This window comes from Fukomys damarensis, unplaced genomic scaffold, assembly GCF_012274545.1.
Source record: "Fukomys damarensis isolate Sample0158 unplaced genomic scaffold, DMR_v1.0_HiC HiC_scaffold_4, whole genome shotgun sequence".
Lineage (NCBI taxonomy): Eukaryota > Metazoa > Chordata > Mammalia > Rodentia > Bathyergidae > Fukomys > Fukomys damarensis.
The window spans coordinates 59,704,343-59,730,443 of NW_022900916.1; the positions used below are offsets into that span (position 1 = coordinate 59,704,343).

Sequence of the window (26,101 nt, forward strand, 5' to 3'; positions counted from 1 at the left end):
AAAAAAAAAAAAAAAAAAAAAAAAAAAAATCCCCGGGAGAGGGACCAGTGGGCTCCGGACCAAAGGCAGAGGGACCAGTGGGCTCCGGACCAAAGGCAGGCGACAAATTATTTCTGAATTCCAGTTCCGAAGTCCCAGGTACATTTGGAAACACCAAGTGATTTCCTCAACTAAAAAGCTTTTATCAATAAGATACCAAACACCATTAAAAATAAAGGTTACATATATTGAAAACTTTGAGGCTCATACAAGTGGTTTAAAAAAAAAAAAGCAATGCTGTTGAGTGTTTCACAGGTAATGTTTTTCTTCTTTCTCAGAGCAAGTGAACCTGAAGTTTGTTGTGGGCCAACTTCAGCGCCATGGAAAGTGCCAGGCTTTGGCCAAAATCAGAGTATTAGAGGTGTCTGAGTCTGTGAAGCTTCTGTGGAATACAGCACACACACACACACACACACACACACACACACACACACACACACACCTGCATCTCTAGCCACCAACTAGCCAAAGGGTCACATTTTGCAATGAAATGGGTAAAAGCAGCCAGGTGTGGTGGTGCACGCCTGTGATCCCAGCACTCGGGAGGCTGAGGCAGGAAGATCTCTGTGAGTTTGAGACCAGCCTGGGCTACCTAGTGAGTTCCAGGTCACTCTCAACTACATAGTGAGACCCTGTCTCAAAAAACAAACAAACAAAAACAAAAAAGAAAAGAAAAGTATTGAAAGAAAGAAAACAATTCAGAAACTATAACATGTTTGACTTATGGTTGACAAAGGATGTTAGAAATAAATATTAGGGTTGTGTGTGTGTGTGTGTGTGTTTGGAAATTAATCAGTCCAACCCACTCACTTAACAGACCAGGAAACTAAAGTGAGTTCCATTCTTCTGATGAAGAATTTTAAGTTTAGAATGATCAACTGAAGAAGCTGAAATTTTCCTTCCCTGTCTAACTTAATGAGTTGAACCAAATGACTCCTAGGGTTTGACTATATTCAATTCTACTAGAAATTTTTTATAGCTACATCAAGTTTAATTCTCAAAATATTATTATCATTATTCTGATACCTGTATTTATTAGCACTTAACCATGTGTAACATTCTAAGATAAATTATTTTCATTATATGGCCTCATCAAATCTTTCTAACAACTCTTTGCAGTATGTGCAGAGTTGTCCTAATTTTACAGATGAGGAAATTTTTGCTCAGCAAACAATGTGCTCAAAGTCCACTAAGCTAGTCAGCAGCCTGAGAATCAAGATTTGAAAGCAGACAGTCTGGCTTCACATCCTTCATTACTGTGATATTCTGCCTCAATATTAGCCTTCTGCGGGAAAATTTTCTGTGCATTCCATTTCTTTGTAATAGCAAAGCTAAAAAGCAGAGAAATAAGGTTGCACTTTAAATTTAAAGACTCTATTCTTCATGGATTGCTGCTTTATACTCTTATTTGTGGCATTCCCCTGCCCATATGAAACCTATTTGGAAAGTTCATGTTCCCGGGAACGTGGTCAGGATCCTGTACAAAACCAACCTCCAGTGTGGTTTCCAAGAGCACCCTGCCCCGCGCTCAGGTTGCCTCTGCTCCTGTCTTGCAGAAAGCCGAGGTGTAATCAAAGCTGGTCTCTGTATTCATCTGTATTCTGCCTTGAGAAGGTCTGGACCAGGGCTCCTTTCAAGTCAGATCTTCGCCAGGTAGTGAAATGGAATGAATAAGAATGTCTTCCCAGAAGCAGTGTGTGAGGTCGCTTTGGTCGCTGGAGAATTGCCAGGAAGGCAGAGCATCAAAGGATAAGGATGAAATTTTTGCAGCCCAGCTTGGAACAAGCCACAGACTTAACAGTTTTTAATGGTCTTGGGCATGTACAATTGACCCTTGACCTCTTGATACCATGAGATATACAGCATAGCTGCCTCTTCTGAATAGGAGTGCCTTGGTTTGTGCTTAAATTGTGTCTTTGAGAGTAACTTTTCAGGGTATATACAAGAGGGGATGATCTGACTATATTTTGATTTTATCTTTTATAATTTATTCAAGAAATTAGGCCAGTAAATTAAATTCTTGGGAACTTTTGCAAATATTTTAATATAAAAATGTAATATATCCTTTGCCATAATAGTGTCACATACTGGACAACTTAAAACAATGGAAATTTAACCTCCCACAACTCTGGAGACTAGAAGTCTGAAAGTAAGGTGTTGGCAGGGTTTGTTTTTTCTCGGTGCTGAGAAGAAAATGTGTGTGTGTGTGTGTGTGTGTGTGTGTGTGTGTGTTGCAGCACTGGATATTGAACTCAGGGCCTTTACACCAAGCTACATCCCCAGCCCTTTTTCTGATTTTGAGGCCAGTTCTCTCTAAGTCAGTAGGTTTCCCAGGCCACCAAGCTGGGCTCCAACTCATGATCTTCCTGCCTAAACTCCCATTGTTGGGAATGAACACATACTCTACAATTTTCTTCTTCCATTCACAAAATTATGCTGTTGAAAACAATTGTGTTGTGACTTTTAGCACTCATTTGTTTATTTAATTGTGTTCTGTCTCTCAACGTAATAATCCACTCTACCCCTTCTGCGGAGATGGACCTTCTCACCTGTGGGCTATTCCCAGCAGTGCTGCCATCAGCATCCTTTTGTGTTTTTGGACCTTAGCATTACTGTATGGTGGTTTTTTTGGGTTCCATACCTGTGAACACAATGGCTGGGTCACTATGTGTGCATGTCTTCACCTTTGCTAGATGGTGTCAGACAGACAGATGTACCAGTTAGGCTCTGGTCAGCCATGTAAAAGGATTCTCTTCATACCACGTGCCTGTCACCATTGATATTATAAATTCCTTCAATTTGAGCCAATCTGGTGGATGTATAGTCATATCTCATCATTTCTCTAGTTATCAGTCAAGCTAGAAATATTTTACTATTTGTATTTTTATGTGCTAGTATAAGCCTTTCCATGTTATCGTTACTTTAAAATAACTGCGTAATGTTCTATAGAGTAAGTGCACTCTACTATTGAATGACCAAGTTACCAATTTTGTATTTTACAATTAGTGCCACAATTAATAACTTTATACAAATTTTACTATTATATTTCCTTGGAATGAATTTCCCCAGATAGAATCATTGTGCTGAAACATTGCAATTATGTTAAAAGGTTATGAATGACAGTGCAAAAATCTTATTCATTTCTCTCCCATGGGTGTGTCAAAGTAGCCACTTCACCTACCAGTACATTATTTTTACTTTTGGAACAACTCTACTTGGGAAAGAAAAAAATGCTCTCATTTAAAAAAATTGAACTCCTTTGCTTAGTAGAGTTTGAACACTTTCTTTGTAATTACCTACTAGTAGTATTATTTCTTCAGTAATTGTCCAAATATTCATCTGTTTACATATTGAATCCTTTCTGTTTCATTTGTACTTGTATGAGCTCTTCTTTAAGTTAAGGATTATTAAGAATTAAGTTTATGCTATTATATTGTTCAGCATTTTAACCACCTTATTTGGATTTCTTCTAAATACAGTGATGATAACTTTATATCGTCAATTTTTCTTCTTTTTTTTACTGTATATTAGAATGTCTTATTTATTTCCAGTACAGCTTAGCTAACGGGATTAGTTATAATCTAATTTTAACAGATTTTTGAAAAATGTACAATGGTTCAATTTATCTGGACCTTATTCTGATATGCAAAACAATTTAGGAAGAATTGACATGCTTATACAGTGGAATTCTTTCATGCAAAAATGCAGTCTGTTTCTTGATGAGGTTTCTTGTGTATTCCTATAAAATATGTTCATATCCCCTAGCCAGTCTGCAGCAATTTTCACTGTAGGTAAGAAGGGTATATTACTCTGGAGTAAAGTAACTTTTCATGAGAGGAAGCCCTTCATGAACCTTATAGTTGACATGAAACTATCTTTAGAAGGAGTCTGGACTGGCCCCTAGTGAGGCAGATAAACATTACTCAGCACAGTGACCCACTCCTTAATCCCTGCAGCTCAGGAGGCTGAGGCAGGAGGATTAAGAGTGAGAGAGCAGCCTCAGCAACTTTGCAAAACCCTGTCTCAAAGTAAAATTTTAAAGATGTTGGCAGTAAGAAAATGCAGATCAAAACCACATCGATATGCCATCTCACCCCAGTCAGAATGGTTACCTCCAAGAATACAAAAACCAGTCATGCTGGTGAGAAGAATAGAGGAAAGGACCACTTATACACTGCTGCTGGGAATGCACATCATTAGTACAGGTACTATGGGAATCAATACTGAAATTCTTCAAGAAACTGAAAATAGAACTACCATATGACTCAGTGCCACCACTTCTTGGTATATACATAATGGAATTAGCCAGTATATTATATGGATACCTGCGTGCCCATGCTTAGTGTGAGACAATTCTCAACAGCCAAGATATGGAAATAGCCTAGGTGTCCACAAATGCATAAAAAAGGTGATCTGTACACATAACAGAGTATTATTCAGCCATGAAGAAGAGCAAAATTAGGTCATTTACAAGAAAGTGGATGGAGCTAGGACGCTAATTGAAATAAGCCGGACTTAGAAAGACAAGTGCCACATATTTTCCTTGACATATATAATCTTTTTTTAAAAAGACAGCTTTAAAGTAACAATAGTAGACTATTATTAAACTAGAGAAAGGAACCAAGTGTAGGAAGAGAGGGTTATAAGGGCGGATGGTGGCAGGATGTGGATGTGATCTAAACATGCTATGTGCGTACATGAAAATGCTATGTTAAAATTCAATATTTTGTAAAATTAATAGGAACTAGTAGGAAAGTAGGGGATGGGGTGTAGTGCAGCACTTCCTGGATTCATTCCCCCATCCTGAAAGAAAAAAGTTTTTAAATTTGCTCTGCATGATGAAGAACAAGAGACTTTCAGATTTCACCTTTGGGCAACAGAGATGGAGATTTGTGAACAGTGAGAATGGTAATACAGGTGAGACAGAGAAATATTTGAACAGAAAGGGTGATAGCTGGCCAGGGCAAAGGGTCTGGGCCCAAGGGCGCTGTGGGAGGATGTCCCGAGACAAGAATTATGGAGAGACTTTAACACAGTGTTCTTAGTACTGTATCTTTCTCTTTCTGCCGCGGCGTTCTTTCATAACATTCGATAGAACATTAATTTTGTCAGTCTTGGACAGGACACCTCAGAAGTTCACCACGTTGTCACTGTGGCTCCATTTGCTGAGTCTGTGCTCAGACCCTCTGAGCCACCCTCACTGTAACAACCACTGCCACCAAGTCCTTTGACATTCAAGAGATACAAGAGACTGGGGAAAGGTCTCCGTTGCTGCAGCAGCCGTCACTCCGCTGTCTTCCCAAAGTCAGGTAATACACATCCTCACTTCATACCCCTAAACCTGCTCCTCTTTCCCTTCCTTGTCCATGATGAATGTCTTCATTACTTTTTTCATTACTGAGACAAAGTATGTAAAACTCTTATGTTAGAGGAGCAATGGTTTGTTTTAGCTCACAGTTTATAGAGGCTTCAGTCCATAGTCACCTGGTTCTGAGGCAGAGCAACATGGCAGAGGAGAAACAGCCCATGGCAGGGTAGGCAGGAGACAGGAAGAGTGATTCTCCCTTTCTCTTGTTATTCTCTCCAAGCAAAAACCCTATTGGTTGGTGCCACTGACATCGAGTGGGTCTCCTGTCTATAGTGAATCCATTTAGCTACACCCAGAACTATGCAAATCCAGTCAGCGGACTGATCCAGTTATAATACACCCATGATCCAATCACTCCCCAAAGCCCGACTTCTGAGTACACGAGGCTTTGGAGGTTCATCTAGATATAGGTCATAACAGTGGTCTTTATTTCTTAAACAGCTTGTATGGAAAGATGCACGCTGAGATAAAGGACTAGCCCAAATCTGTGCTTCCCACTTTTCCAGGCATATCTTACATCTCCTATTGTTCAGTGACATCTATCTTCACATACGAACTTTGGAAGATAAACAGAATATCCTAACCAAATTACAGGCATACTTATTACAAATAATACATGCCACAATAATGGTATGTGAAATTTAATTGTTAGCATTTGAGAAAGACCATTTTAAATGGCACGATAAAGGAATGATTTGTTCAAACCCATATATAGAATCCATATACATATTTGAATGGATACAAGTGCTCTGTATTATAATTCAAATACCGTGAATATCACTGCCATACAAAACATATTCTCAAATGAAAAGAAATTATTGGGAAAGTTCTTAGTAAAGAGAACCCCGTATCACCTTAATTTTTCTCATACTCGCATTCCATATCTATCTAAATGTTCATATCTAAAATTCAAAATTACTTTGTGTTTATATGTAAAACGGAGTAGGGTTAGAGCTCTGTTGTGTTACTACATTTAAATATCTACTATTACATGAGTTCCAAATCCAAAATTATTTTTATAAATCTTGAAATATTCAAGTGTATAGAAAATATTATAACACAAATAACATTCTCATATTTGATACATATTAACTTTTCTATATTTACTTTAGCTTTTTCTTTTCCTGAGGTAGAACTTCACAGTAAACCCTAACCACGTCTCTCTTCTCTCCTCCCTTTCCTTATGCTCAGAGGTAACTATTATTCTAAACTGGATGTTTATCAAACAGTTTTGTCTGCTGTCTTTGATTCTGTAACCCTTACATCATTTATTTCTATATGTTTGTGGGGTTACACTGCTTTAAACAACTGCCAGCTCCAGAAGGTGGCCAACCTAGACCTCCCTGCCCTTGTTGTCTCCCCTTCCCCTTGCACCTGCCCCAGGCAGTGGGGAAACCACCATTAGTACGAGTGGAGGCGCCCGGTGAGGAAGGAGGTTCTGGTCTCTCCCCCACGCATGCATGCTTCCAGTGGGTTTTTTTTGTTTTGTTTTGTTTGGGTACCTGGGATCGAACTGTGGTCTTTATGCTTGCGAGGCAGGTGCTGGAAGCACTGAGCTAAATCCCCGGCCCTCCAGTCTGAAGCCGAGAATGAAAGGAAGAAAGAACAGTGCTTCATTTTGAAGTCAACTTTTGATATTAGGCCCAGGAGTCTGACTTCTGAATTGTGACTCAGTTTTGAGACCGCAAAACATTATTTTTTTTTAAATCTAAGACTTATCTGAGAGGACATGAGTTTAACTGAATGTTCAGCCAAAACTAGGGGATGAGACTCTCAGAAGTAATTATTAATTTAAAGAGACTCTGGAAAACAAAACTAAGATTGTTTTATGACTGCATCCATATATCATGTGTGAACCACTTAATAATTTTATATATTCCAGTAAATTTTTTAGGAGAGATAACTTAACCCATATTTTCTAGAAAATCAAGTATGTGAGGCTTTTGTTCCTATTGGCATCATACATTTAAGAATAGCTTTATTTATTTATTTTTAATTTTTTTTATTTTTGGTAAGGTTGATCGAACACGGGTCCTTACACTTTCGAGGCAGGCGCTGGAACCACTAAGCTAAATCCTCAGCCCAAGAATAGCATTTAAAGAGCATAGAAATTTTTAGTGACAGCAATTTCTCCACACAATCCATAAGGTTGTTCTACTCTTTTTTTTTAATACTGAGTATTATGGAAAAATGCAAGCACACTAAGTTTTTCTCACTTTACAAGCCTTCTATTTTTTATGTATTAACCTATTTGTGTAATTTTACTATTTTGTTATCAAATTTTGATATTATTAAAAATATAGCTGAGTTTAGACTTTTTCATTAATTTTGCCAATGACCAATCTACACATTTCATCTCCTAATGACTGCATATTTTTAAATAAGAAGTTGTTCTTCTATTCTTTGGATATGTTAGTAATATTTGAAAAGGAAACATTTATGTATTAAGAACTATAAAAACATTTTTACTTAAAATATTCACTATCCAACAATTATCAAGTTTTAGTCATTGATATTTCTTCTCACAGTTATCTTAACCTCAGTTCCCAAGTGCAAAAATGAAAACATAGCAAACTTCCCTATGGCTTCCTTTTAAAATCGTCTTGAAAATTGCTATTTTCTTAGACAAGATAAAAGACTGTTCGCATTGGTTATAGTGGTCTGCAAGATAGGTGAGAACACAGAGAAAATGTTAACATGGGTTAATAGGATTTCAGAAAGAATTTTGTTTAATTTATTAACTCCAAAAGAAGTTTAGAATCTTCATTAGCTGCTTGTTTTATCTGAGCTGTTTCATGCAGATGAATTTACCTTTGCTCTCATCAGCTTGAACTAAACCTACCTCCATTCAAAGGGCCAGCGTTGGCTTTTGTACACTTAAAAAAGATAGCATATTTGTCTACTGTTCTTTATGAAAATATGAATAAAGTCTGCTATTTCTTTGAGCATTCACTAAGGGTTTTACATATATCGTCTCATTTATTATTAACAGTAAGTATTCCTTTAAAATATCTATTATTCAAAGGTTAGATCTCTTTTCTCCTATTCAAAGCTTTTCATTTTTGGCATGTTCTGGTATTGTTTCTCAAGTCTGCTTCTTTGTCAAGATGCAATTTTGTACAGTGTCAAGTTTGTTATTAACTGTCACCGAAGCATATTTTCAGTTGGCTGCTTTGCTCTTGTTTCAATTTTACCCTTTCAGTCTACAAGTGAAAGCAAATATATTTTCTTGTATCTTCCATAGTCTTGTCTCAAATGAAATCTTAAATGAAATACTATTTTCTTTAAGGTCTCATTTCTCTAATAGTCACAGTTTCTACAGTCTGAAGTGGAGAACTACTTTCTCCTAGATCAACAAGAACTGTAACTTTCTCACCCTGTGTAGGTCATGTCACCCAATGAAGTTATTCTTTACCCTTTCTTATCAGTAATCTTACAAACTCCCTGAGACACTCCCATTTCCACTGGCATACACACCGGACTCAGTCTTTCTTTTATCTCTGTCATGAGATCATCCTCCAAGCCTCTGTGAATGTCCCATCCAACATACTCACCCTCACAATTCCTAAATCTTTGGAGGTAGACTTCATTACAATTACCAAAATCTCACTGGAGCTTCCTGAAGAGAATCCAGGGTTAAAGCTTTGCACAGCTCCACTCTTCTAGACTCAGTCTGAGTTACTGGTTCAGTAGCCCAGTTCCACTGTACCCTTAGCTAGATCCTTCAACTCTTCAATTGCTAGTGTTTGCTAATTGATCTTAGGCTAGGGTTTAATCAGAATAAACTAAATATGTGTTGCAACAATACTCTAATTTGAAAGGCTTAAAACAATAGAAGTTTATGTTTATTTTCGCAAAGTACGCTGCAGTTACAGATAGCAATTACCAAGATCAAAAGCCCTCTATTTGATCTCAGGAATCCCAGCTGCCTTGTTCTTGTGACTTTCCCATTTCTATATAAGGTTTTATCAACCATCACCACACCACAGGCAGAAATAATCTTGAACAAAATGCTTCATAAGCTTATCACTGCACAGACCTAAAGATGACTTATTTCTTCTGTCCACATGATATCAACTAGAGGAGCCATGTGCCTGCTTAACTGCAAAGGAACTAGAAAGTGTAGTCTTCCCTAACCCTGGAGGGAAAGGCAACTAGATAATGGTGAACGGTAATTAGTTCTACCACCACTGAATTGAGTTTCTATAGGTTGCAGTAAAACAAACAAAAAATGCTGACTGATTGAGCAATTACTTTTCCTCCTTCCTTTTATTTTAAGAGAAAGAGTTCTCCAATTCAAGACCAATGTCCATCTTTGCAATGGGTCATATACTGAGCAATAAAATGTTGCTCCACAAAAAATTTCTCTGCACTGTATATCTGATATCTCCCTTCCACTGGCTCTTTGCCCCAATTTTATAAGCACATTTAAAGCCTTTTCTCTCCACTTTAGCTACTCTTTGCTCTCTTTGGATCTCCTTTTGGGCAAACATCTTAAATATGTGGATTCTGCTTTCTAAGTCTTCTTTGTCAACACCTAGACATCCCTCAGTGTACCAAAATCTGCTGTGCCCCAATGGGGCTACTCTGATAAAGGTCCCCAGCAGCCTCCGATTGATTACTTTTTTACTTACTTTCCCCCTAGCTAAGACAAAATACCTGACACCCACAGGCTAAAGGAGAAATGCTTTAATTAAGGTCATAGTTTATAGAGGTTTCATCCATAGTTGGCTGGTTCCAAGGTAGGGCAACATCACAGGAGAAACAGCTCATGGTATGACAGGAGGAAGTCAGCAAGCAGCAAGTGGTAGCAGCAGCAGCAGGCCTGCCTTCTTTTTGTCCCTTTCAGTTCCATCCAGGCTACAATCTGATTGATTGGTGCTACCATAACTAGGGTGGGGCTACCATTATCCATACCCTGAAACCCAGTATCACACCCTTAATCCACATTCACACTTCTCATATACACTTTTCAGCCTTTATTTTATTACACAATAAATTAAAAAAAGAAATAATATGCCCATCAGCTGATGAATGGATGAATGAATACAATTATGCATTAATAAAAAAGCAATAAAATACTGGTATATTGTTTTATTTCCTTGTTCTGAGAAACACTGAAAGCATTATGCTAAATGAAAAGAGCCAGATGCAGATCATGATGGCGTGATTCCATTTACATGGAAAGTATGGAGTAGGCAAGTGTACGGAAACAGAAACCAGTGACTGCCTGTGAGTGTGGATTGGAGGAGAACGGACAGTGCTTCCTGAAGGGTATAGCGCAGCTTTCTTGCTGGGTGACAAAACGTTCCAAACTTGACCATGGTAATGAGGGCAGAGTGTATGTGCACTGAGGCCCTGCTCTGTGCTAGCTCCCTTCTAAGTTCTAGGATCACTACAGTAACCATAGTATCACCATAGGATCACCATAGCAAGAGAAATATCATCCACTTTGCTGGTTGTCTTAGTAATTTTGCTCATTGCTGAGAAAGAATACCCAACACCCAAAGTTAAATAAGGAATGGTTTGTTGCAGCTTATAGTTTATAGAGGTTGCAGTCCATAGTTGGCTGGCTCAAAAGCAGAGCAGTGTGGCAGAGGGGTTTGCAGAGGAGAACCGTTCATAACAGAGCAGACAGGAGAAAAGCAGCTGGCCTGCCTTCTGTCTTTCCCTCTTATTCTATCCAGGCTACAAGCCTATTGGTTGGTTTCCACCCATGCCCGAGGTGGGGCTTCCCTCTTTAGTAAATCCCTTCAGCGACATTCATAACTATGCTAATCCAGTTAAGAGACTAATCCAGATATCACACACCCTTAATCCACCATTGCACACCCATAATCCAGCCACCTCTGAAAATCTCCACCCACAAGCCTACGAGGCTTTGGGGGACATCTAGATATAAGCTATAACACTAATGAAGAAGATGGACAAAACAATTTATTCATGCTTAACAGGACAAGAGAGAATAAAGCTAAGAAGCAGCAGGGAATGATGGGGGAAGAAGGTGTAGTTTTCACAGAAAGTTTCTCTGAGGATGTCACCCTTGCCTGGTGCTACAGTAAGTTGCTTAAAGTTTGCGGAGAAAGGCTTTCCTGGCAAAGGACACGGTGGGGCAAAGGTTTTGAGGTTGCAACAAGTTTGATGTGTTTGGAAAACACAGGAAGGAAAACACTAAAGGGGGTGACTGAGAGAAAGTGGTCAAAAGGAACACTTGGAGGGGGCCCAAAACCGAGTGTGAGTGGGAGGGAAGGAACAGACGAGGGGCTCGATGACCTGGTTCATCTTCATCTCTCCAACTGGCTGTGGGGAGGGAGAACTGCAAAGCGGGAGAGAGTGACAACAGGGACGCCGCTGGACGTCAGAAGAACAGTGTGACCCGAGGGAGGGTGACCTGCGGCCTGGGGGAATGGCTGCAGCGCGGTGGTTTGAAGCCATCACACTGGAGATGGAGCTTAACAGCAAGAAGTCTCACTACTGAGGCACAGTGGGTGTGAGGGAAAGTAGGAAACAAACGCACCTGCTGGACTTTGGGCCTGAGCAACTGGAAGAACAGAACTGTGGTTACTGAGATGCAGCAAACAGCGACCTCTGAGGCAGGAGCAGAAGCACCATTTGGTTCTGGACTTGGCCAATTGGAGATGATTCTTCAGCGTGAAGGGTTGGGTTACAGAAGGCAGGAAAGGTGGGTCTGGAGCTCAGGGGACACAATCGGGCTAGGGACACAAATGTGAACTGAACACTGATGAGATTTTGAGCTGGGGGACTAGATGGGGTGACCCAGGTCCGACTTTAGATCGGAAAGCTAGTGGGGCAGCCAGCGAAAGAGCAGAAAACCAGCCGGGCTCTGGCAAAGCTAATTGATCCAAAGTCCTACACTTAGCTGTTCTCCTACTGTTTCTTCTTCTTTAACAGCTACCTGTATATTTTAAAACCATATTGAAAATAGGAAACAAATACCATAAACTACTTCCCTCTGCCTCCTGAAGCAAATCTCTTTTTTCATATCAAAGCTCATGTGCCAACTCCTCACAGTATTGCTTCTCATCCCTTGGAAGATCTTTTTTTCTAGAGCCTATGTTTATTTATCATTTTGTTTATTTTAAATTTACTCAACCTGAAAGTAAAGATAACTTCAGATGTGCTATTGGAGAGCAATCAAGATGCAGGCACCGAGCTCAGCCACCTTATCTTTACTTCATTTTTATCTTTTCAATTCCAAAAAATTGATTAAAATTTAGCAAAGTAATCAGAGATAACACTGAATAACTCAGACTTTGCAAGATGTACTGTTATTGTATTATTTTGTAGTGATCTTGTTGAGCACATGAAGTCAGACCATATCTTAGGGGGAAATGGTGTTTGTGCTATAGGAAATTAGTGTTATTGCTGTCATTTGGCTGAAAAAGAGGCTAATCCACGAATTTGGAGCGAGTGAGTAGTATGGAGACAAGACAGAAGTCGACAGGCAGGTGACACGGTGTAAAGCAGATGGTACAAGTGGGGCATTACAGTAGCAGAACCCAGTCACAATGAGCCTCCCTTCTGAAACAACTACAGTAATGTTGATGGAGCTTTGGCTGATATCCAGTGGTCTGGGCAAGTAGTGAGGAAGCCTCAGGAGAGGGATTCTTTCTGCAGCCAGTGGCTTACAGAAGGAACAACTCCTTGAATACTTAAGTTTCTTTTGAGATTTAGAGCAGCAAAGGAGACTTAGGAAAAAGCCTTTCTGCTGACCCAGTACCTGGAGAATCGGTGTTGCACCCAGGACTCCTCTGTGCCAAGCCAGGGAAACTACGGGCAGAGCTCCACAAAGCTGAGGGTGACTTTGAAGGGAAGGGAAGAGGGGAATTATTTTCCCCAGATTTATTTATTTATTTATTTTTGCATCCCTACATTTTTCTCAGACCATTCTCCCTGGAGTCTGGTAGAGGACATGCCCCCTCTAAGCTTTGGACAAAATTAAACAGAAGTGTTCAAAGTTTTTGTCTATTTTATACAGAAAGGTAATTTTACAATTATCTTCCTCTGAGTTGTCAGGGTAATGTTCCCTCTTGTCTGGGCCAGGTATTTTCCATATACTCTAATTGGACTTCTTCTTGTAATCTTCATTATTAAGATAAAATAATAAATAAGACAGGTGGAAAATATGTGTCTTCTCTAACCTTTACCTGTTGTGTGCTGTGTTTTGTGTTCTCAATAATTAGAGACTGGTAAAGAAGTTGAAAGGGATGGAAAAGCCAGACTCCAAATGCAAGTCAACCTCTTTTGGGGGAACCATTTATTTTGTTTAAGAGAGTACAGTATGTAGCACCTCATCAAAAATTTACATCCCAGTCCCTTTCCTTTAAGATATAATTCGTTCTTTGGTTTTAAGTTTTTTGGGGGGTGCATGTTTAGTTTAAATAGCTGTTGCTCACTATCTTCGTTGCTTTTCTCATTGCTGAGACAAGACACCCAATATCCAAAGTTAAAGGTGGAAAGTTTTATTTCAGCTCACAATGTATACAGGTTTCAGTCCAGAGTTGGCTGGCTCCAAGGCAGGGCAGTAAGGTAGAGGACCATGGAGGAGGAGAAACAGCTCATGGCAATGCAGACGGGAGGTGGCAGCAGCAAGCGGTCAGCCTGCCTTTCTCTTTTTTCTCACATAGGCTGCCACCTTTTTGGGTGGTGCCACCCAGAACTCTGCTAACTCCAATCAGTGGACCAATCTGGTACTGTGACCCCTTAATCCCAGTATAATGCACCCTAGGATCGTTCACCATTCCAGCCAGATCCAAAGAGTACAGTGCTTTGTGGGGACATCCTAACAGGAGCCATAATGCTCGCTGTGGTCATGTGAGTGTTTAACTGAAGTGGGATGAGGATTGTTGGAGTTAGGAGGTCAACAAGCTGGGAGGCTGAGTGTGTATTGATAATCAACATCAAAAATGAACTCCATCCTGGATGATGCAGAACTAGAGGTTTGGACCAAACCTAGAGACAGCTGACCAAGGGCTTGGTAGGAGATGACTAGCACTGCAGTAGAAGTGGATGCTCAGGCTAGGTGGAGGGGCGCTGTATTCATTTACTGCTGGAAAAGACTCCCAGAAACAGTTTCTTACCCACAAATTGATTTCTTACAGTAGCGTAGATCAGAAGTCTGACACAAATCTCAGTGGATGTGATTTTATGTGTCACCTTGGCCGGACCATTGTGTCTGGGCATTTGATTAAATATTATCCTGGATGTTTCTGTGAAGGTGTTTGCTGGGCGCAATTCTCATTGGAATCAGACTCTGAGTGAAAACAAATTACCTTTCTTGGTGTGAGTGGGCCCCGTGAAATCAGTTGCAGACTTTGATAGAACAAAGACCAGGCTTCCCTGAGGAAGAAAGGATTCCACCGGACACCCACAGCTCTTCCCGGATCTCCAGCCTGCTGCCCTCCTTTAGGTGGAAAGCTGGCAGGGAAACTGACTCCCACGGGTAGAACTGATACCTCATCGTGTGTGAGTTTCCCTTCCAGTGATGTCCCTGGTCTTATCGCTGTACACCAGCACTTCTCAAAGTCCACCCTGTTTCATACTGGCAGCACAAGACACTAAAAAAATAAAAGTTATGTGAGTAAGTAAATGTGTAGACTCCAAAGTTTGTACAGTTAAAATTCATATTAGCATATAGAGAAGATTCTGAGATGTCCTACGTGAAGAAATCTAATAGTAGCACGACGAGAATCTGTATTTAAAACAGTAGACCTTGGGAAGCAAGTTTCTGGGCATACAAAGGTGCCTTCACAGGTCCAGGCACTGGGGGTGAGGGCCGTACACGATCCGTGAGCCCTCCTGAATTGTTAACAATATCCCATTGAATAAAGGAGACTGAGGTCCAAGGGGATTTCGCCTGGCACTCTTTGACATGCCTAGTGATTGGAAGAATCAGATTTGAACCCAGGGAGTCTTACTCCTGCACCTATATTCTTAAGCACTCTACCTGAGCTCACATTTTCACATCTGGCCAGATGTTAGCCCACTGGCCAAACCTGATCTGATCATGGTCAAGTGTTACAGAACATAGCAGCCTATGCTCTCAGCGGCTGTGAACAAGGCAATGCTAAGGAGCAGAGGGAATGCAAATTCACTGATGGACATGTTGAGTGTACAGCGGACAGTGCCCTAAACAAGACTCAAGAAACTCCCAAGGCAGTCCAAAATGAATTTACTTTAACTGCGGGACACTCCCCAGCAAAGGGGAAACAGCACCACCTAGTGGAAAAAGCAGGTACTTGGCACGGAGTTCAAAGCTAGTCAAAATGGGCTTTCCCCAGTAAGCAATTTGTCTAAAGCTCTGTATTTTAATCTGGAAATGAGGATGATTGCATTAACCTGACAGAATAGTTGTAAAGATTTTCTGGCATAGTGGAGCCTGCCTGCAATCCCAGCACTCGAGGAGGCTGAAGCAGGAGGATCGCTGATAGTTCCAGGCCAGCCTGGGCTGCATAGTGAGTTTAAGGCCAGTCTGAACTACATAACAAGACCCTGTTTCAAAAAACAAAGTAACACAAACGAAATTAGTTGTGAGGATTAATGAGAATATGTAAAAGAAATGCCATACCTGATAGTCATTTTTTAAATCCAACACCACCTTTTCATTAAGGCTCTCCTAACCCCACCCAGGTTAATTCAATTTTGCTTTCTGGGAGTAAATTTTCTTCCTGTCTTTACCACCCATTTCTTTGATTGGTGTGGTGCTCTTCATTGAACAGGGTTCCTGAGGGCTACCAGATTTCCAAGGTCACAGCCAACGAAGGCCTAGAACACTGTAGGAATTTGCTTTTACAAACACTGTTTTTGGGCACCCCCAGTATCCACCCCTCTTTGGATTGCTGGAAAGATGTATTATCTCAGAAAATGAAGGGATCCACTCTTACCCTCTTCCTTTTGGCCTTCTAATTGGTAGAACCCTTGGAGAAGCTGGCATATGCTTGATTTTCTTAGCCTGTGATTCTGATGCTTTTGCCATTTTTCACTCTATGTGTTTTCTTGGTCAGTTTAATGGAAAACTGAGATCAGTGCCTCAGGCTCTTGTTTGATTTAACCAATATCTCCAAATCTGGGCTCTTGAGTCTTGAAATTGTTTAGATTGTCTTCCATAAATTATAACTTCTAGCGATAACAAAGAAAACGCTGCCTTTCTGTTTCTAAATCCGGTATCTTTTGCTAAGTGGTGCTTTAAATGTTCAGAGGATAATAAGATCCTCCTCTAAGTAAGAAAAAATTAAAGAAAAAAGTGCTAATATAAAAAAATTAAGCAATACAGAGTCAAGGAAAGGTCATCCTTTAATTTCCAGTTTCAGATGCTTCTAGCTGAAAAACAAAGCTAACACACCCAGGTTGAAAGCTAAAAAGTCAAGTTACATATGGCTTTTGATAGGGGAATTTAAAGTGAAAAGAGTCAGTCAGAATGGAAAGCTCTAATGCCCTAGTGGGGAAAGAAAGCTGTCATTTCCTACCCTCTGAACCTTCTCTCAAGAACATTCTGGGTGGTATTATGCAACTCAGATTTGAGAAAGACCAACACAGTTTTGTGGGTAAAACTAAAACAATTAGTATTTTGATTTTTAAAAATATATAAATAAATAAACTCCTAGCAGATAAGTTTAGTGACAAGGATGTTTAACTTGCACCTACTATTCTGCACCTTGCTATATATCACATTGTAGAAACCAGAAATTGGAGCTTGATCAAAGTGGTACTCTTAATGCAAGAGTTTAATTTTAAGGAAAATGAATTAATGGGTCTTTAATATATCTTAATTGCTCACTTATCTCCACTTCTGTTGCAGCAAATCCAGAAAATCCAAACAAAGGCATTATGCGACTTAGAAGGAAAGAATCAGCTTCCACGCTGAGGCTCTACCTCACAATTACAAACCTTCCTTATGCTAGAAAATGACCAAGTAGGGGATAAATGATTGCCTCAGTGAGACACGTTTTTGGAAGAAGCATCAACTGCTTTTCAAGTCTTTTAATTAAACATACTTTTACAATAATCAGCTGCCTTCTCATATTTTTTTTCCATAAAAGCCTTTTAAAACACCCCATGGTAGGAGATTGTTGTCAAGCTAATGGAACTCTTGATGGCAATGTTGAAGCTTCTCCTTTATATCGTGTTACCTTAGAACAAACTTTTCTTCTCATTTTTAAATTAGCCGAATATCTCAGAAGGACAAGCAGTATAAAATTTATAGCAGGTCACACAGGGATCAACATGAACTCTAACTCAATAGTTCTGAGCACCCTCAAATGCAACAAGCTGTGAGAACTGAGACCTTTGTTTAACTTCTCTGAGTTTCTGCTTCCTCATCTATAAAATGAGAATTGTGTGCACCTCATAAGATTGCTTCAAGAATTAAATGAGGCTTTTTATTTTAAAGTACCTGACATATTCACATCAGAGATGCTTAATATATGTTATTTCCCTTTGCATTTTTCCCTCCACGTGTATATATACTGGCAACATCAATTTCCTTTATCTGTGGAGTCTATGCTGTTAACTTTATTAAACTAGATTTTCCATTAAGCATTTATCCTTATTCATTAGCTTGGAGGACTGGCGCACAAAGATATTAAATTATTTACTCAAGTTTAATGAATGAAATTGAAAACCTTTTTCCCCTGCTTAACATGAATGTGCCCTTTTCAGTATGCAGAGCTTTGTTGCATTTATTCAGAAGGTATTGCTAAGTGCTTAGTTTGGAACACAGGATTAATGAGCCCAGAGACACTTGGTTACCATGGCAACTAAACTCGCTTTGCTCTGTTCTAAACTCAAACAACGGAGGCAGGATGCTTAACTCTGGCCTGCAGAATGTAGCTGGGTGATCTTTCTTCATATATGTGACTCCCCACTGATGGTTCCAATTACTCCGTAATTCTAATGAAAAAACTAAATAAAAAGAACCTCTTGTCTTTCCAGAGCTCCTTTCGGCTATATCACCCAAGCTCCTACTTGAATACATGTATCTCTCCATCAGCTTCTGAAAATTTGAAGCACTCATGTTTTTCTTGCATACACAAATCGCTACCATCCTTCTGGATGTCACCAAGGGCCACACAGATGACCCACCTAGTTCCCTGGCCTCTTGGTTTCTGGATCGCATTCCCCAGTGACTTCCTCTTCCTCTTGTGCTCCAACTTGGTTACTTCCCCTGGAGTAGTAACACCTGCACTGAGCAATCACCTGAAGCTGATCAGCTTCCAGTGTCATTAATTGACACAGCTAATTCTTTGACAATTATCTTCTAGTGTATCCCCCCCAACACACACCAGGCATCCAACTCAGGACCTTGGGCTTTTGAGGCAGGCACAAAGCCACTGAGCTAAATCCCCAGCTACCTTCTAGTTTTATATCTTGCTTGCTTAATGTCCACCTCAACTATTCTGGGAATTCATTCACAGCATCATTTTGTGTTCTCTTTGCTCACTAAATGTTCCTTGCTTTCATCTGTCCCTATTCAGTTAATTCCATAACCCATCATTGCAGTCACTCCACCACCCAAACCTTAAATCCCTCCATTGCTGCCTAGCACCCTTGTGTGTTATGAGTGACCCTAATCCTGAAGGAATCCAGTTGGCTATGGTCTCAGTGCTTCCACCCAAGTAAGAGGCCACCACGTGGCAAGAACCGCACTACAGGCGAGGTACCGCCTGTGCAAGACGCGTACTGACCCCAAGCCAAACAGGGACCCTCAGCTGGACCTTCTGGATTGCTCAGCGATCCAAATGTGTCTCTTCCTAACTTCTTCCCTCTCTCTCTAAATCACAGAAATTATTTCGAACTTTTCTTCCTTCAGTCCTTTGCCTCCTCTTTTCATTCTCCTTGCTGCTTCTTGCTTTGCATATAAAATACCTTCCAATGGGCCCTTTCTAAAAGTTCTCATGTCCACATCAACTCCCACCCTCTCCTTATTGCTTTCTGGCTACAGTAAATCCATGTTCTCACTAAAGTCAATCCTGATCCCATTCCCCAAACATCTCAGAATCCTCACAGCATAAATCACGCCTCTTCTCTCCTCTCTCTTCAGTCTTTGCCCCACTGGTGGATGTTTCTAGCCTTTTAAAAAATGTTCAGTTTATTTATTTCACGTAGGAGTATATCCTCAGTAAGTCACACATGTGTAAATGCCGGATAGTTTCTCTGGTGCGAAAAACTATAATGGTACATAAGATCCTAATGAGATAATGGACAATGTGAAATAGGAAGAAAAGGGCTAAAGGTGTAGGGAAAGTGGGAAAGGTAGGGGAAAGGGAATAAGGGAAAAGAAAAAAATAGGAGAAAACAAAAAAATGTAAATGGGGAGGGAGGAGGGGTGAAGGGAGGGCAGGGACGAGGGGAAAAAGTGAGAACCAAGACCTCTCATGCAAAGGTGCAAGATCCCACTAACGGATGTAACTGTACTGTGTACCTAAAATGTACCAATAAACTAAAAAAAAAAAAAGTTCAGTTTAGTGTAATCTAAAAGGAAACATACTCAACTTTATTTCCCTCTTCATCTGTCTCCTTGCCTCTTCTTCACAAATACATCCTAAAAAGACTTATCCATACTACCCTCGGACAACCTTATTTTAATTATAAATCCTCACTATTCTGATTTCGGCACGGATTCCTACAATCTCCAGTTTCTCCCATGTCACTAAATCCAGTGGAAACATTTTAGCTCTTAACTTGCTAGATCTTTCGATAGCTCTTAACACTTCTGACTTCTCCCTCCTTCCTGACATGCTCTCTCACACAGGAAAGAAGCAGTGAGTACAGCAGGCTGAAAACTGGGCATGGTGGTTCCAGTAAAGATGGAATTGCTTTGGTTCAACCACACTCTTCTGCCTAGAGCTAGTAGCTGTTCTCAACTGAACATTCAGTATCTTCACAAAAAATGCCAAAAGTGTACTGTGCACTTGACAAATAAAATAAACCTGTTAAACAAAAGTTTCTACTCTCATAAATTTATAAGGAGACAGTAATCAAAGAATTAAGCGAACAGGGTGTGGTGGAACACACCTGTAATCCTAGCATCTGAGAGGCCGCAGCAGGAGGATTACTACGAATTCAAGGCCAGCCTGGGCTGCATAGTGAGTTCAAGGCCAGACTAAACTATATGGCAACACCTTGTCTCAAAAAACAAACAAAAAATATTAAGTAAATAAAATATAAATGCCACAAGAGAAAACTATACTGTGTTTTCAGAATACAGACCATAAATAGTGACCTGAGTATAAGGGAGTCATGAAAGAATTATTATCATCAGAATATAGTCTGAAGTCTGGCCTATATCAGAGTAAACTGTAGCTCAGCAAAGAGAAAAAGGTAGACCACTCTAGACAGCAGATATACTATGTCTATAATCCTACCTTTCTCCACAAACTCAAGACCTGGAATATGGGCAATGGGCCTGCAGCCTCCAGGAAGATCCAGTTACACTTTCCTTTGGAGAATGTAACCAGTCTAAACAATAAAATAGCTAAAATTCTAAAAATACTATAGAGATTCCTCAGATGACAGGTCTTGGCCAAATTCCCCACAGTGAAGTTAATAGTCATCGAACACCACTCAGTCTTAAATGCAGACAAACGGCCAAGGGTTCTAAGACAACCAAGGGAAGCTTCAACGTGGGAGACAGACGCAATAAAACAGAGCTGCCCAATACGGCATGCATCTCTCAGAGAGTAGAGCACAAAGGTAAAGAAAAGTACGGCAGGAAAGATACCATCCAGGAGCTGAATATTCAAATTATAGCAGTTCAAGAAAGTAAGCATAGGAAAATAGGAGAAAAATTCACCCAGGCAAATTATTCAGGAACATTTCTCAGAACTAATGACAAGCACTGAGCAGTTGAAAGAGCTCAGCATCACGGATGAAAATAAATCCACCAAGGCAGATCATCACAGAGTTTCAGAACGTCAAAACAAAAGGTGGAAAAAATAAAACTGCTGCAGATTTCCAGCTGTAGAATGGCAGAGTAGAGGTGATGCCTTCATCATGTTAAAGGAAAATGATTACAAATCTAGAGCTCTTTCTCTATTGGGTTAGAATAAACAAATGCATTTGGAGCATGCATAGTCTCATGCACCCTTTCTCAGAAAGCTCTTAGAAGATAATATTAACTGAGTGAGTAACAAACTAAGAAGGCCTGAGAATGGGAAAAGGAGGATATGGAGAGGAAAAGGGACAGGAAACAAGGATCCCAAGCCGATAGAGGTGCACAGGTACACATCCAGCTCGACCTAACTGGGGCAAATCTGAAGGCTCTTGAAGGGATCTTCTCAACCAGATGAAACCGGTAAAATATTCATCAAGTTGAATCATTTCGACAAGGTCTGGCGGAGCATGCCGGGAGACTGAGGCAGGAGAAATACTAGTTTGGGAATAACTTAGGTTACAGAGCAAGACTTGGTGTTAGAATCTAAAAATTTTTAAAAAGAAAAAGCTAAATTAAATTTTTGGCCAAAAAAGAGGATTAAATTAGCACTGAATTCATAGAAAATTAAGCATAGATAGATCAAAACCATTCACATAAGGGAAAACAAGGCATTGTACAAATAGGAAAAGTGATCGTAGCTGCTGCAAGCCTCACTGTCATAAAGTGATGGGGCTGAGGGCCAGGCCTGGGAAGGAGCTCAGGCAGGGTACAGGGTGCAGGTGAGGGAAGGGAACCAGGTCCTCATCTTCCCCCTACAATCAAGCCATAGATTATCACACAACTGTTATCACATTGCCTTATTTTTTCGGTTTTTGCGCATAAATCAATGGTATTTATTTGGCATTATGGAGCTAAACACAAAACTAATCCAATTAAAGAAGTAAAAGGCAACCACATGGAGGAAGAAATGACTAGGTAGTACGGTTTTGTTTTGTTTTTAGTACCAGGGACCAAAATCAGGACCTTTCACTGACAAGGCAGGCACAGCGTCACTGAGCTACATTCCCGGCCAGGTGTTACTTTTCATATTAACACTGGGGATGTGTTTCAGTAGTGGAGAACTTGGCTAGCGAAAGAAGAAAGAAAGAAAGAAAGAAAGAAAGAAAGAAAGAAAGAAAAGAAAGAAAGAAAGAAAGAGCAAGCAAGCAATATTTTTGTAATAAATCTTGAATATGGTGTCTTTATAATGTCTTTCATGTACTTCAAACAACTGTATATTTCTTCCAATTACATATTTTTCAATGTATCTATTGAATATATTTTCTAGACTTTTTAAACTTAATGTGATATTATAAATGTACCTTTTCTTTTACAATATATCTAATTTCTGACTATTTTGGATATACACAAATACACATGATTTCTTATATTGATCTTAAACATAATGCTAAACTAAACTATTCATTTTAACCATTAGTATATTTTCTTGAGTTTTTTATGTAAATGTACTATGCAAAGTAACGGCAGTTTTGTTTGCCACTGTCCAGTATCCATGCATTACTTCTTTTCCTTTTCTCTTTGTGCAGGCCGGGACCTCCTGCACAGGAAACTTGCTTCAGTCCTGATTCTAAAAGGAGTTGCTTTGAAAATTCCACCCCTAAAGAGACCATCAGCTTTATACAGCTCTGCATAAGGCTGTGTTTTGCAAAGTGTGGGGCAATTCTTTCCATGGACGCTCACTGCGGGACAAAGGAACTGCAGTCTGATTGGGCGTAGGAGGTGGCTGCAAACTAATTTTGAATTCTCCCATTCGGTATGGAATGATTGGGTAGACAGGGGCTTCTAGCAAAAGCAATGACCAGAAAAGCTTTTGAAATCATGCTCTGATATCTGAGAGAAGTGGGTGTTTGAGCAGGAGGAGGCCTAGAGCTCCATTTTCTATAATTTACTGTTACTATTTCTTTCTATGGATAGCGAGGAATTTTGGCTTTCAATTTTTACAGTAATAAAGTTTCCTTTAAAATTAATTTTACTAAGTCATGTCAACTGAAACACTAAATCCTTATTGTACTAGCAGCACTAACAATACAGACATGGCAAAATTCTTCGGGTGGTTTCCAAAGGACTAAGATGTTCAGATCGTGCTATCGCGGTGTCTAATGGGAGCAAGGGAAAGCTGCAAGACCTGTGGAGGTGTCTGTCCAGCGGACATCTGTATAGCTCAGTTTACGTGGAGACTGCCGGCGTCCTACCTTATTATGTTTTGATTCACTGAGCAGAGGATTTTTCTAGCATGTGAGTGACTTGTGTCGGTGTCACACTACGTAAAAAGGGACAGTCTTGAAAAGACGTGGTCTTCTTTCCATTGTCCTCCTGCTACGTTCTGTGGAAAAACGTCTGATTTTTCACGGCTTTCTTACAGTAACACATTTTCCTCATACCGTCAGGATTTGCTCTATGCAGAGCAAGCAAGCCCCTTTCATTTCCTTCTTACGAAAGGAAATAGGTAGAAATAACTTGCTGCTTAGCAGCCAAACCCGACCTGATTCCCTTTATTCACAAAGAAATACAGGATGCTAGCAGAGGACTTTTTCTCCCAAGTAAATAATCCCTCTCAACTGATGAACACCATTATACTAATACCAAAGAGACAAAGGCCAGAAGATGGAAAGCATTAAGTAGAAAGGCAAACAGAAAAATAGCAGACAAAATCCAGCATGGGCCCAAAGCGGGCTCCGCCACACTGGGAAAAAAAAAGAAAAAAAATGGGAAAATTTTTTAAGAGAAAATTGCATGTAATTTTTTGGACTCAATTAGCCTTTTCCACAAAGAGCACTTTTCCACAAGCAGCCCATTAAATAGCAAATGAAATTACATTGGTTTTCAGTTGCCATGGTATTGGTTCTTCTCTAATGGACTGCTCTGATCCTGAGTCTCATGTTAGCCTGACATGTTTTCCTCGTCTGCGTGCTGTCTCTACTCCCTCTGCCTAGCCACAGAGTGATACATGAGGCTTCTCCTCAAAGTGCCCACAATACCAGAGATGGAGAATTCGGCTCTAGGTTCTCTCCTTGCAGACCAGGAGGGCCAAGCTGATCAAAAGCAGCATTTCATTAACCATGAACACGACAGTTTCCACTAATCAGATGGCAATCAGTTCATGAACTTTCCCCAGATCTGTCAGGAGCCAGATACCAAGCTGTGCACCGAGCTCTGTCTGAGAGGATGAGGACACATGGACAGGGAGGATACCGGATGCATCAGTCTTCAGGGCTGCCAGGACTTACCTTCTCCTGCTGCTTTTCCCATCATAAAGCAGAAGACATTTTCCCCAATTTCCTAGTCATTTTTAAGTGTAGGGTACAATTCTGTTTTCCTAATGTTTCCTACTTGCCAGCTGTTGTTCATATTTATATGGACAGCGCAGTTAAACATTAGCTATGATATCAACTTTAACTGACACGTTAGTTAATTCTGCTATAGTTTTACAAAAATAAATCTATGGCATTCATATGCTCATGTAAAAGGCTTTTAACAACTTTTCCATACCAATAAACAGTCTTTACAATGTCATTTTAAAGTCTGCATGGAGTAGATGTAATGTAAGTTTAAGTTTTTTAGGTATGCAAGCATTTGTCAACTCTTTGGTAATATGAATGACTATTTGAAGGCAACAAAAGAAATCAGAACCTTTTTGGGACTAAATGCATTTTGAAAATGAAACGTGTCAGTATGTGTTTTTAAATTGTTGTATATATTAAATGATCTCTTTAGCCAATAAAATCTTCTAATGTAAAAAATATAAAAATAAAGCAGTACTACCATTGATCTATTCTGAAGACTTTTACAGAATTAGAAGAAAATCTTCATTATGGGTTGGATCAAGTGTCCCGCAAAAGCCTCATCTGTTTGGCAGATGATGGGATTGTCTCCCACCTATGAGTTCAGCAGCTCATAGGGAATCCCTGAGGTGGGAGCAGAGGGTGTGTCTCCTGCCCAGACCCTCCCTTCTCTCTTTGCCTCAAGGCTGCCAGAGGATGTGCAGCTCTTTTCTGTCATTTCATTCCCTGTGCCATTGCAGCCAGATGACCATGAACTGAGCCATGAGGCAGAATCAAGCTCTCCTCCATTATTGGGCCCAGTGACTGAGACCATCTTCTAATTTCCAGTGTACTACTGATCATGTGACCAAGCACCATCCTAAATTCATGGCCATTATCTCCGATCCCTGTATAACCTCGTTTAAAGAAAGTATTTAAAGTCTGAATGAGCCTCTAAATAAATAAGCACTGGGCCAAAAGCTCCTTTTCCCTTTTTTTAAAAAAAGATGGGGTCTCACTTTGTAATTTAAGCTGGTCTTGAACTCACTATGTAGCCCAGATAGTGGGCTTTCCTCCATCTGCCTGCCTCAGCCTCTCAAGTTCTGGGATTATAGGTATACAGCACCATGCCCAACCAAAAACTCCTTCTACTTGGAATTAGTCCCCAATCCTAGTGGTAGAATTCATAGTTGCCAAAAGTTTTAAACATTTGATATGTGTTGTCCAAATGCCTCCAGCTTGTACTCATTTCTTGACAGCAGTAAGGCCCTTCCCCCATGGGTTCATGAGTAAGCGCACTGTCACCTCCTGTATTTGCGTTAACACAACCGCAGTATGGTCTTTACGGCAGAAAAGGTGATCACTGTGGCATACTTTTGTCATTTATCGCATCTTCTCCTGAAATATCTACTCCTAGCCCTGGCATTTTTAATATCTCCCTTTTTTAGTTCCTCTCCTCCTCCTCCTCCTCCTCTTCCCCCT

General features: G+C 40.1%; 1 protein-coding gene across 2 annotated transcripts in view; it reads right to left on the reverse strand.

Annotated features, from left to right (window-relative positions):
* The window catches only part of Asb4 (ankyrin repeat and SOCS box containing 4), a 60,764-nt gene that overhangs the window by 18,337 nt on the left and 16,326 nt on the right, over positions 1-26,101 (reverse strand). The gene's annotated exons all lie outside the window — the stretch shown is intronic.